We start from the raw sequence: 14621 nt of genomic DNA, 5'->3' as shown, positions 1-14621 counted from the left end.
TATGTGTGTGTGCATATATGTGCATAATCATGAGTTGAGATAAACTGGGCTGCTATGTATTCCTTGTTACATTGAGGCAGGGCAATATAAGAGAGAAACAGAAACCAGATAAGTGCTACCATCTGAGACTGTGGCCTAATCTATACCAAGCAGGATATTGCACTATGAAAGCGGTATGAATGGGGGGATATAAAAGACAGGAGCCACACAACTGCTTTTTCTCCATTTCTGCAGCTATCCACATCTCCGTCCTAAATCCCCAAAGTGTCCTGCCAAATTCACTTGCATTTGCTCGAGGGCCTTCTGATGAACTTTAGGAGGACTGCGTCAAGTAGAAGGATTTTCTACATAATAATAAAGATGGGACTGTTAAGTCACGGCAAGGATTTGCATTGACGAATTGTGTGTTTCCTGAGCCCTGTGACTCGAAATGTAACTTCTTTAAAAGTTTTAAGGGAACAGAATAGTTTTATACAAATATAAAATATACACTTTCACATACTGCGCAATTATAGTCTTAAAACTCACACAATTACTACTATTACTGCTACTACTACTAAGTATCCTGGCATTCCACAAGGGCAGAGCAATTCAATGAAGGCAGGGGAGAGAACATTCAGGGTGGAGGATCAGCCAATGCACACGTGCAAGATACAAATTAAATTGTATACAACATAGATAGCATAGAATTGAATTCCTTCATACTAAGGATAATCAGCATGTTCAGGAAAATCAATTGATAGGGATTGATAGGGATGTAGGAGTGATCAGTGAGATGGCCTAGTTTTCTGATAACACCAAATTATTAAAGGTGGTTAAAAAAGACTGAAACAACTGGGCATTGAGAAGATTGAGGAGAGACATGATAGCACTCTTCAAATACTTAAAAGGTTGTCACACAGAGGAGGGCCAGGATCTCTTCTCGATCATCCCAGAGTGCAAGACATGGACTAATGGTCTCAAGTTTTTTGTTGTTTATTCATTCAGTCGCTTCCGACTCTTCGTGACTTCATGGACCAGCCCACGCCAGAGCTTTCTGTCGGCCGTTGCCACCCCTAGCTCCCCCAAGGTCAAGTCTGTCACCTCCAGAATATCATCTATCCATCTTGCCCTTGGTCGGCCCCTCTTGCTTTTGCCTTCTACTTTCCCTAGAATCAGCATCTTCTCCAGGGTATCCTGTCTTCTCATTATGTGGCCAAAGTACTTCAGTTTTGCCTTTAATACCATTCCCTCAAGTGATCAGTCTGGCTTTATTTCCTGGAGTATGGACTGGTTTGATCTTCTTGCAGTCCAAGTTACAGGAAACCAAATTCTGGCTGGACACCAGGAAAAACTTCCAGACTGTTAGAGCAGTACGACAATGGAACCAGTTACCTAGGGAGGTCGTGGGCTCTCCCACACTAGAGACATTCAAGAGGCAGCTGGACAACCATCTGTCAGTTATGCTTTAAAGTGAATTCCTGCATTGAGTAGGGGGTTGGATGCGATGGCCTTATAGGCCCCTTCCAACTCTGCTACTCTATGATTCTGTACGTGTGTGTGCGTGCATGCGCACACGCGCGCCTGCCTATTTGCTACGGATTGTCAAGGACAAACTGCTATGGAACGCTACACAGGCTGAATCTAGCTTGAAAACAAATCAGCATTTTTTTTTTATTTTGCCACAGCTGTGATGGGGATTGTGCTGTGGATGCCGGGGGATGGATGCGTGAGTTATGTGGAGTGGCTGGGATTCTGTGGGGGGCGGGGAGGTGTTCTACAGCAAACAGCATCAATCAAGAATGATGGCATCAATCAAGAATGATGGAACAATATTTCTTTCTTTATAGATAAAAATCAGCTGTCTGGAATGATCCCCTTGATCTCCCCTTCATTTTCCCACCTACTTCAACATGGAGTTCCCATCATTGACTTAATATCTGCTGATTCAAAGATCCAACTGCAAGAGACAGTTTCTGTTTCCAGCTTTGCAGAGATCCATTTTAAATGCCTGTCACATTTACAATATAGCCTGAAACTTAGACATTTGTTTTTCTTAAAAAGATGGGATGATTACAAATGAATAACACACTAGAGGTGTTTGTTTTTGTTTTAGAGTAACAATCTGCCTGTTTCCTCTTTCCTTCTCTGGTCACTCTAGTATAGCTCCTGCAGCTTTAATTGTTGTGATGAAGAGGGAATTTCCCCAGGTTCTCCCTATATACAAATGACACCTGCTGAAATCTCATTTTCTATGCAACTGTTAAAAATACAGGAGCCCTGTCCTCCTTTTCATATGGTCACCCTAGCAAAGTCTAAGCTCCTACATGGCTCCACTGTACCTCTGTTCATATACTTCCATGCAATATTTTTATCCTGAGAACAGAGATTCCCCTCACACTATGATTTTGAATATAAAATACAGCTAGTTGTATGTTGCAGCTAGTGCAGCTAGGATGCTTAGCAGAGGGCCTAGCTTTGCACATATATCAAACCTGTACAGGCTCTTAGCTTCCTATTACTGAGTCTTCTTCAAGGTTTTGTTGTTGACAGACAAAGCCCTGAAGAACTTGGGACATTGGACAAGGATACCTAGCTGACTGCCTTCCTCTATATACACCCAGTTGATCTTTGAGACTTTCCAAGGAGGCCTTATTGGCCATTCCAGGACCAATAGAATGTTGCCAGACAATGACACATAAGTGGGTCTTCTCAGTAGTGGCACCCACCTTCTGGAACCCTCTTCCAGGTATTGTTCTAGAGGTAGAAACTGTAGTGAGCTTTAAATGCTTCTTGAGGATTTATTTGTTTCCACTGGCCTTTCCCGACTTGTAATGAACAATGACCCTGCTCCATTTTATTATTGTCTTTACTGTATTGTTTTTAATTATTCATTATTTATATTGCTCTTAAATGGTTTTTTACATCAGTTCTATTTTATTTGCATGACGTTTGTATATAAAGTGTTGTGCACTGCTTTGAGATTTCAGGATATAAAGTGGCATGAAAGCAGTCCAAATCAAATACATAATTATATCAAAAGATAGTATTCTCAAAAGTGCTGTTGTGAGATTCAGTGGATAGAGTACTTGAACATGAGGTTAACCTCCCTCCTGCCAGAGATTAAGAGATCAATCCTATAGCCCCAGTTGTGGGGGGATATATACTTTGGATTTCTAAATTTGAGGCCGGGGACAGCACCCAGGAGTCTGAGCTCCCTGTTACTCCCGCCCTCCAGCATGGAGAGAACGCAGGCTTATAGAGTAGGGAAAGGGGGCAGTTCAGAGGCGAGGAAACCAGGGTGGCTGGCTTACAAAGAATCCTCCAGCTGCCTCAGCGTCTTTGCCTCCCACTCTGAACAGCCCCAGCTAGATGGGCAAAATTGCCCATCTAGCAAAAATGCAGGGCAAGTGGAGTGCAACCCCTCTGATGGGCATCCAGAAAGGATTGCACCCTAAATGTATGAAATGTGTTCATCCAATCCACAGAGATCTGCCAGAGGAATCATTGTATGGGATTTTATTGTGTAAGCTACCTTGGCTTGCACAATACTCTGTTAAAGAGGGAAAGCTGGGATTATTGTACAGTTAGTAGCACTAAGAACTGCCCAACCGAAAGCACCAACAGTCCCCCCCAATAAACTGGCACTCTTTGATAATTTATTGGGAGGGGGAGGGATAAGATCCAGACCCCTGCAAATTTCATTTTTATACATTGTGATGTATAATATTGGTGTCATAGGACTTCTTTTGCTGTTTGCTTCCTGCATATATCAGAATGTATCTGTCTATTGCAAGTGTTTGAAAAGCCATTTTGGAATCAGGAGAAATGATCCTTCCCTTTCCCAAAGAAAATCAAATAAAGCCATTCAAAGGAGTGTGTTCTTTGGCTTAGGGCAACCATCCACGCCAGCACTGATGCTCTGCTCCTCTTTCCTAAACTCGATGAGACAGGTGAGTCCCCAGAGAAGTGACTAGCCAGTGGTTAAACAGAACCTGTCGGACTTTCATGCAAACTTCCTGTACATGTGGCTCCAAAACATATGGTACAGTTTATTAGTATTTTTCATGCATAAAGAAAATGACGGCAGAGAAGGAGGAGAGCAATAATATTTATTCGTCAGTGATATGTTCTAGATAAATATTTATTAAGTCAACATGGAGGCCAATCCTGTGCCTGCAGCTGAGCAGAGTCATTTCAGAGCTGCTGGACATGTTACCCTCACGGAGAACCCAAAAAGTTAAAACACACACAGTCAAATGGCTCGCTACAGTTCCTCATATGGGTCCCAAAGTTCAGGGTTCTTAAATCCCTCTGTAAAACTGGCCATACAGGCAAAATGTTAGTTTTCCCACACAGTGCTGGTTCCAGACTAGGGTAGCTACTTAGACATTGCCAAAAAAAGAAGAAGAAAAAAGACAGGGATTTGCATACAATTTGCATGTGCTAATGTATATGTATTTATAAATTTTCATGTATAATTTCCATAATTCTAATAGAAACACAATGTATCTCATCATAGTGGGGAAAGCTGTGACCAGGTGACCTGAATGACTGCTCAGTCTGCTGGCCGTGTGCTCACTTTTGTTGGGCAACATCAAGGACCCTGCTCTCACTTTCATTATGGTTCTTTATTGTTAAACTGGTTTTGGACCGGACATGCCTTCAAGCTTGAGGACAACTTCAAATAGAGTACTGTCCTCTGACAGCTTTTCAAATAGAGGACTGTCTTCTGTAAAGTAGGACACATGATCACCCTATGGGGTGGCCCATTGTGAATCAATAAAAAAGAGGACATGGATCACTAAAAAAAAAAAGGACAAAAGAGGACATCTATTTGCATAATTTTTCTGTATGCTAAGTTATATTATGGATGCAAATTCAGAAATAATTATTATAATTCAACTAAAAGTACAGTAGTGTAGAAGACTGTGACAAGGTGAACTATGTGTGCCTTATTCCATCTGTTGTCAAGGTGCTATGGATGGACAATTTCAGGTCCCAGCTCTTTCTTCTGATGGTTCTTTAAGTTTATACTGAACTTAGAATCATAGAATAGTAGAGTTGAAAGGGGCCTAAAAGGCCATCGAGTCCAACCCCCTGCTCAATGCAGGAATTAGACAGGCACAGTCCTCTGTCAAAACTTCAAATAGAGGATTGTCCTCCAATCCTCTATTTGAGGAGAAATGGCCACCCTACCACTCTTCCCAAAACATTTTGCTGCCTGAAGCAGAGCATTAGCACCCCCCCTCACTAGGCCTAACACTTTAAAGAGTCTTGCTATATCATTTATGCCATAGCTAGACCTAAGGTTTATCCCTGGATCGTCCAGGAGTCAAACCTGTTCATCTAGGTGACACACAGGGGATCCAGTGCTCAGGCAGGGGCGAGTCCTGGATGATCCCAGGATAAACCTTAGGTCTAGCTGTGGCCTCCATCACCAATTCCTGCCATCACTGATCTTCTGCCACCACTCATGGTGCCACCTGAAGCAGGTCACTACTCCCTGCTGCATGACAAGGTCTGCCTTATTCCAAATGTGCACATATACATTTGTTGTGCCTGGGACCAGGACATTTAAAGGCCCACTTTCTCTCATATGGACTCGCCTGCATTTTAAGATCAATATGTGTTTGAGACCCATCTCTGGCTGGGATGTGGCGGTAGCTAGGTTCTGGAATGCCACGTCTTGGCAGGTCTACCTCACCTGATGGCCTTCCATCAAGGCGTAAAGTCCTTCTTTTCTAGGAAGGCTTTTGGTCTTTAGAGGTTTGGCGTTGTTTGGTTGGACTCCCTGGAGTGTTTTTCGCCTGAAATTATTTTACTGATAATTGTAATATTTTCCCTGGTGGAGTAAACCCTCTGCTTGGTTCTTCTTGAAATTGTTCATGTTTGTAGCAGCTTCTTTCGAATTGTCTTCTTTTTTCTCATCAGATTTTTTTTCCTGCTACATTTTTTTGTGATTAGGTTGTCATGATCCTGATCTTGACTTATTGTATTTCATGTTAGTTTTATTTTTAGTTTGTATTTTTAGTTTGCATTTTTAGCCGCCTTGGACTTTTAAAAGACACATAGGGTTGAATTGTTTAAATAAATCCATTTAATAAATAAAGCAGACAAGTTGATCCATGGAATGATGCCTTTCCATGACTCAGAATGTCCTCTGGGCTCCAGGGCAAAAGGGCACATTGACGACCCGGTAGCTCACTCCATGATGCAACTTACGCTGCTGCTTGCAAGAAGCAGGAAATTATTACTTCCCCCTTTGTGTAACTGTCAAATTGTCAGTTGCACAAACAGTCCTATGTGCAAATAATTGATTAAATAAAGATCCCGTGTCTTTGCAGTTGCTAAACAGGTTAACAAATACTTTGATCCCTGAAAACAGACCACCAAGGCTTGAATCAAATGACCCGGCGTACTTACTCATTCTTTCACTTTCGTATGTGCTTTTCTTGTAAGGTCCCACAAAACTGCAATCCTAAATACACTTGCTAAAGTGTATGCCTTATGAAACACAGTTAGTAAACATGCATAGGATCACACCACTAGGCACTTATGCAGGGCAATCCTATGTATATTTACTCAGGCATAAATCCCATATTTTTGATGTGGCTTATTCCCAGGTCAGTGAGCCCTAGACTGGCTGCCAGCAACTGGCGCTCTAGGTGAACCATGCAATCGGTGCCCCCATCCCACAGATCTAGGCTAAGGTTTTGGGTGAACTGGGAAATATTTTTCCTTGTTTTCCATTTTTTTTAAAAAAGTGTGTGTATTTTAACAGAGGAACAATTAGTCATTTTTCCCATCTGTCCAGACAATGTTTCTGAGATCAGATAAAACAGAGATACAAAACCTTCAGAATAGATCTTTACACAATAGCTAGATGTTATTTCAGTACAATTTCAAATCAAATATTAATTATAATGTTTATTATTACAAATCCAACATCATCCATCATACTATTCTGCTGTAACTGTCATTACCACCGCATCCAATACAGAAAAACAACAACTAAGAAAACTCTTGGAAAACTAATATATATAAATGTATTCCCCCCCACCTTTAATTTGGTGCCCCATTTCATTTGGCATCATAGTTGACTGCCTAGTTCATCTATTTGGATGGGCCTCCCCTGGTAGAGTTGTAGTCATAGTTGTATTACCTGGTACTGTTCTAGTTCCATGCAAATCCCTTAAGTGAAATTGAAGGCAGAAGTGATGCACGAATGTTATAAATCTGGATTTGATCATTTGCCTATGGGTCTGGTTCCTAAGCCTTAAAATTACCCACCCAAGTCACCCTGTGAAGGAAGTAATAATGTATGTAAGAACAACAAAATTATAAACTGGTAATCATACCATTCACTGTCAGGAAAATAGGAAGCTATCTTGAGCTGAGTTAGACTATTGCTCTAACTCCAGGGTTTCAGACAGGAGTCTTACCCTCTCCTACCTGGAGCTGCCGCTTGAACTATGGACCTTTTATATGGAAAGCAATTGCTCTACCACTGAGCTGTGGTCTTTCCCTGTTGGGACACTGCATGGCTCTAATCACTCATCCATTTATTCCTCCATGTTGCTGTGGTCACAGGACCACTCTGTCTGTAATATATTAAAACTCCATCCGACGAGCATTTTATTGCACGGTCATTACTGGGCACTCACGGAGTTTGCTCAGGTCCCTCCCATGATGTCGTCTGCCTCCCGCGTGCCTTCCACCCCTTCTTGCCTTCCTTGCATGACAAAAAAACTCTCCACAAAGTCCGATGTATTTTTAAACATGGAATTGCTGCTCTCTCCTGCTGTGTGCAGGAGAAGCAGCACCGTTAGAACAGTGGACTCAATGGGCCTCATGCTCGTTGTGTACTTCCTCTTTTGAAAGAGGAAGTAACTGAGGAATGAAAACACAGGCGGAGAAGCGACAGTAGGGAGCATGTGTGTGTGTGTGTCCCCCCCCCCGGTGTGATGGAGCTCATATTAGCATCTATGAAATGGGTAGAGATGTACAGATTTTGTAAAATACATTCTGTTTGTGTTTTGTGGTTTTCCAGGTGCCTTTCATTCCATCATCCATTCATTGACAGAATTGGATTTTTCCCAATTTCCCAAATTTGTGCAAATACCCATTTATGCAAATTTGCACCTGCCAAAATGTATGATTCCTCCCCCCCCCTCCCAAATGCACAAATCCCCCCAAATATGCATGTTCATACTTTAGTCTATGGGGGAAAACCACATTTTCTGCTGGCATTTTTTTCTTTTACAATTTTTTCCTATGAGTAAATTTGTGTAAAATTCCAGAAAGTTAAAAATAACCAGGTCCACAAATTTACAGAATACGTATGATTTGGGGAAAGCCGGTCTGCTGCAGAATCCATGCGTCGGATTCAAAGAAACCCAAACTCATTCAATTCCGTTGGAGTTTTCTCCCATGTCCCTTGAAGTGGGTCATCTCTCTTATTTAGGGGTGGGTGTTTTTTTTTATGTATAGCATTTTTATTATCAGCTTTCTGTAAAAACCACCAACATGGTATGCAACAGATCAAAAACAATTAAAAACAAACCCAAACATAAAAATATTAAAACCAACAATAAAGCATCATCATTATTATTATTATTATTATTATTATTATTATTTATTTATTTATTTATATAGCACCATCAATGTACATGGTGCTGTACAGAGTAAAACAGTAAATAGCGACACCCTGCTGCATAGGCTTACATTCTAATAAAACCATAATAAAACAATAAGGAGGGGAAGAGAAAGCAAACAGGCACAGGCTAGGGTAAACAGGCACTGGGTAGGGTAAAACTAACAGTATAAAGTCAGAACAAAATTAAAATCATTAAATCATTAAAAACATTACGAACAGCAACTCTACTAAAACAATGCAAAAGGCCTGGATCCTATGACTACCAGCTTTCTAGAAGACAATAAATGATTAACTAAAGTAATTCTTGAGTTCTGTGAAAGGATAACATGCCAAGAAGGTCAGCTTCGATCGGCTTTCGATACTCCAAACAAGTGAAGGGTAAAGAAAACACAAGTCTGGGGTCTTCTTTGGAAAATGCAAAACTGACAAAGTCAGTTTCTTCCCATCAGCTGGATCTACGTGCCGTCTGGATTTGGAGATTTCAGCTTTTCCCATATAATGTCTTCTAATTAGCATGATATCAACAAATCACAGCACAGCACTGATATTAAAAGGTTCATATCATCATGGTGCCAAAGACTCAAAAGCAGGGCTATTACAGAAGGAGCCAGTGAGTCATCAAAAACGATTAAACCATTCTGCCATTGTTGAAAACTTTTTTTTTTTTTTAGAATGATTGACATTCTCTGTATTAACTTTTGAAAGACTCTGGTGCTTTTCACTGATGAGATTTGGCATTAGCTACCATACTTTACAGTTGTGCCTATTTTTGAAAACCTTCCTCTATTGGAAGCCATCTAGCCTTTTAAAATGAGAATAATGATGATGATGATGATGATGGTGATGATGATGATGATACAGGATCAAGTTATAGCAACCAAGAACTACCAAAAATACATCATAAAAGATAACAATGTAATGATAGACCTATGCAGGAAATGCCATCAATTCCAGGAAAGGATAATCCATGTAACAGGAGGATATAAAATTCTGGCAGGAATGGACTATACGGACAGACACAATACAGCTGCAAAATGAATTCACCAACAACTGGCCATCAAATTGAACCTTATCAAACAACCTACACCATACTACACATACTCACCTGAAACAATCTTGGAAAATGCAGATCATAAAATATACTGGGACAGAACAATTCACACTGACAAAACAATACCTTGCAACTGACCAGACATACCGGTCATAGACAAAACAGAAAAACACAGGTACCTCATCGACATAGCAATACTGAATGACAAAAATGTTGTTGAAAAGGAAGAGGAAAAGAGAGAAGAATATACATCTATGGCCATGGAAGTCAAAGAACTATGGCAAAAAGAAAAGGTCACACAAGTATTCTGTTACTCACATCACTCACTGGCATCTCATCAAAAAACTATACAGAAAACCTTCAGAAACTGGGTCTACCAGAAAGCAGTCATAATAAAACATGCTCAATTGTCAGCAAATTCCTGAATCTGTAAAAGACAGCATGACTTGGCAAAGCCTGTCATGTCCATCTAGAAAAACCGCCATGAACGAGAAAGAGATGATGATGATGTTGATGATGATGATGATGATGTTGATGATGATAATAATAATAATTAATAATAATAACAACAACAATAACAATAATACCTCATTGGTAATACATTGCTTTTGAGAACTGCCAAATACTAGGAACAATGTTTCATATGTTCCTTTAATAAATGTGTTTCATTATAGTTTCTTTTCTCACCCCTCCAAATAAAGCAAGGATTCAAAATGGAGGATCCACTTCAGAGCTGAAGATCAAGCCTTCATTTGAACGACAGGAGGATTCTGAGGTTTTGCAAGGAATGGCACAGAATTCATGTATCTCCAGCTGGGCACTTCTGAAAGCTCCTGTAATAAGCAATCAAACTATTATGTTGTTCTAAATGTCTCTTTCTCAGAATGGCATTATAGCCTGATAACAGGGGACAGCATCTGAAGAAATGTTAAGGTTTTCCTAAAGGCCAGAAGGAGATGTGATGAAAAATAGTAGTAGGTGCTGCTGAAAAATGAAAGCTTGTGACTCGTTCTCCTCTCTACCCTTCCAAATTATGCTGCTATGTATGAAATGAAGTCACCATACGATGAGTTTCTCCCTCCTTCAGGAGCAGTGATGAAGAACAACAAGTCCAGGGGACTGCATCTGTCCTGCCTGAATTCCCAGTCCAGTTGTACGGGGTTCCCCGGTTGTCCATGCTCCTATTTCATTGGCTCCACCCACCTTTCTCCTGACCACTGATCATTCAGTGGATTCCCAGGTTTGGCAAAGCGGTTCTTTTCCACTCTAAAAGGCTGAAATGCCAGTTTTTGCCTTCTCCTTTCCCCTTTAGCCCTACCCACCACTGGAATGTGGCCCCTGAGACCTTTTCCAAGGCCTTAGCTAGACCTACCAGAAAGTTCGGGGGAGAGGAGGGGAGACCTCGCATTGTGAATAAAGCGAGATCTCACCCCCGTTTACATGTGAGGTGCAACAACCTCAGAAGGAGAGGCGTCGCACCCACCAGTTTTTTTTAATTTTTAAAGGGGAAGCAGCGCAGGACCGCTCCAGCGACTGAGTTTTTTTTAAAAAATAACTTTCCCCACTCCCCCCACCCTACCCCCGATGGGCGCAGCTCCCGGCTCCGTGCGAGTAACCCGCAGAAATGGGCCACATGCTCCATGGGCTCAGCCTGAGACTGCGGAAAAAGCGGGTCCAAAGGGTAAAGCTGTATCTCAGGGCAAGGGAGGGATGGTCCCTCCCTGATCTCGGGATCCCCTGTGTGTCATGTGGACACACAGGGCCGATCCCGGGTATTCCTCCGGGATATAGCCTGGTCTAACCAAGGCCCCAGAAGTTCAACAGCCCTGCTTAAGATGCAGGCCAGGAAGGGGCCAGCCATGCAGAGTGGTGATATCACAAAATGCATTTTGTAGTAGTGTATGTTATTTAGGGAGGGGGGAAAGAGAGAGGAGAAGATATAGGGTTGTTTTGGTTTCATTTCCATTATTTCTTGTTCTGTTTTAAACCATTTGACAGGACACAAGCACTTATTTGTCTGCTTCTGTTAGAAGCAGACAAATAAGTGCTTGTGTCCTGTTGGTTTTGATGGGATTTAGGGGCAAGCTAGGAAGGACTTCTTCAAAGAGTGCAGAGCTAAACCTCTGGAATTCACTTCCACGCGATGTAGTGATGGCCACTAATTTGGATGGCTTTAAAAGGACATACTCCTGGCTCCTGTACTGGGAGGAGGTCTGCAAAGAGGACAATGTGGCTTCCCTTGGGCCTAATCTACACCAAGCAGTATTGAAGTACACTGCAGGATCTGCACTACTGCTTCATAGTGGTACCGAAGTGCACTGACAACTATTGGGGCCCATGATACATCTACACCAAGTAGGATATAGCACTATGAAAGCGGTATGAAAGCAGTATGTGGTATGTGTCAGTGCACTTCAATACCGCTATAAAGTAGTAGTGTGGCAGCTGACTTTTGTATATCTCTTTCATACCACTTTCATAGTGCAGTATCCTGTTTGGTGTAGATGAACTCTGAGACAAGAGTTCAAAATTCACAAAGGGAGTCTTTAGAAGGGACCACACCTCAGTGGCAGAGCAGGTGCTTTGCACACGGAAGGTCCTCCATTCACCCCTAGCATTTGAAATGAAAAAAAATCAAGTCACAGGTGATGGGAGAGACGTTTTCCTCAGACCATGTAGAGTTGCCGGCAGTAAGAACAGACAATGCTGAACTGGGTGGAGAAAAATTCTGATGTGGTATAAAGCAGCTTCCAATCTGCCCATTTGCCCCCACGTTTCTCTGTGGTGGCACCCCAGTTGTGAAATACCCTCCCCTTGGAGGCCCGACTGGCGCCGAAACTGGTTTCATTTCGGTGCCAAGTTAAAACACGGCTTTTTATCAAAGCCTTTGAGGCCTAGAGCTCCATGGTTACAGATAGTTTTAATTGTTTTTAATTGTTTTTGTTGCTTTAATTTTTTCCCCACTGGTTTTATTTGTTAACGATTTAATACATTTTTAGCTGTATAAATTATTTATGTTTATATTATTCTGATTTTATCTGTATGCTGCCCCGAGATCCCAGTGATAATAGGGTGGGATAGAAATGTTTTAATAAAATAAATAATAAATAAAATGTGCTTGATGTTCTCTGGGCGGGTGTCTTTTGAAAAACATCGTGAATGCAGCAAGAAAGAGGTGAGCCTCAAAGGCAGGGCGTTTGTTGGGCCTGCCATGTCAGAGGAGAGCAATGAAAGCCGACTCCACGGAAAGCGAACCTTCTGTCCAAGAGAGTAATTTTAGAAAAGTTCATAGCACAGAGACAAAAATAGAACCCAGCGGGGACTTTTCAGGAACGTCTTCAAACAAAACATGTCCTCAGCACACAATGAAACATTTGATGACGAAACAGGAATGAAATCATTTCGTGAAAACAGGGGGTCTCACAATAGATGAATTACTCCAGGAAGTTGTTATCTCTTGTATCAGGAGAATGCTCTTGAGACCTCAGCAATGAACAGCAGTGAATCATGTCAAAGGGAGAACATTGCATTTTCCCCTTGTTTGAAACTTCTTTTTAAAAAGCATTTAGGAGAGTTCTGGCTGAAGAGGCATGGTTTCCTGAGAGGATACATACAGTTTCTCATTTGTTCAGATTTCTAGATCACCCATTCCTTGGGGCTCAAGGAGAATATTAAATGCAAACAAACTATCCATGCAAAAAAACTTCTTTTTTAAATCAACAGCAACAATTAATCAAGTCAGTTAAAAGCCTGTGTGGTGTAGTGGCTAAAGTGTCAGACTGGGAGTTGAGTGATTCTGTTCTAGTCCCCACTTGGCCATGGAAGCTCTCTGGGTGACTTTGGGCCAGTCACAGACTCTCAGCCCAACCTTCCTCACAGGGTTGTTGTTGTGAGGATAAAATGGAGAGGAGGAGGATTATGGATGATGCATTATGTTACAAAAAAAAAAAAACAATAAACAAAAGAAAAAGAAAAAGGTTAGTGAGAGTGTTTAAACTGTAGTTATGTAGCCACCATGGTTAGGAATGGTTCACACATGACATGTTAAGCCATAATGTTTAGCTCAAAATGCTTAACCACCATGGCTTAGTGTGTTGTCTGAACAGGGTCAGTTAAGGTGACCATATGAAAAGGAGGACAGGGCACCTGTATCTTTAACAGTTGCATAGAAAAAGGAATTTCAGCAGTAGTCATTTATATATATGGAGAACCTGGTGAAATTTCCTCTTCATCACCACAGTTAAAGCTGCAGGTGCCCTGCCCTCTTTTAAATCTGGTCACTCTAGTATAGCTCCTGCAGCTTTAACTATGGTCACGAAGAGGGAATTTCACCAGGTTCTCCATATATACAAATGACTCCTGATGAAATTCCTTTTTCTATGCAACTGTTAAAGATACAGGAGCCCTGTCCTCCTTTTCATATGGTCACCCTAGGGTCAGTGTCTTTTCTTAAATATCTTCAGCAAAGGAGGGTCAACCACCTCCTGAGGCAGTCTACTTTACTATTTCAACCATGTTTACCAATAGGAATCTTCTCCCCTACAATTTCCACCCACTGGTTCTGGTTTGGAGCAGTGGAGAACAAGCCTACTCCATGTTCTGTGTATCGGACATTCTCAGGGACTCTTAAGAGTATAATCAGAGCCCTGCTGAATCAGACTAAAGGCCTATCGTGTCCAACATTTTGTCTCCACAGTGGGCAACCAGATGCCGACGGGAAGCCAAAGAAGGGCATGACTCCAACAGCACCTTCCTGCTCATGTTCTTCAGCAACTGGCATTCAGAAGCACAGTGTCTGTCTCTCTGAGACTGGACATCCTTTTTAAACAGTGGGAATCCAAGCCCACATAAAATTCTTTCAAGCTTTGCTCCAAAATAAAATATGCACAACAAGCACAATATAATTTACACAGGTTGCTCCAGGCATACATT

The sequence above is a fragment of the Elgaria multicarinata genome, chromosome 4, assembly GCF_023053635.1.
Source record: "Elgaria multicarinata webbii isolate HBS135686 ecotype San Diego chromosome 4, rElgMul1.1.pri, whole genome shotgun sequence".
In the NCBI taxonomy this organism is placed as follows: Eukaryota; Metazoa; Chordata; class Lepidosauria; order Squamata; family Anguidae; genus Elgaria; species Elgaria multicarinata.
The sequence above is the reverse complement of the archived record's forward strand: the minus strand, read 5'-3'. Positions refer to the sequence as shown.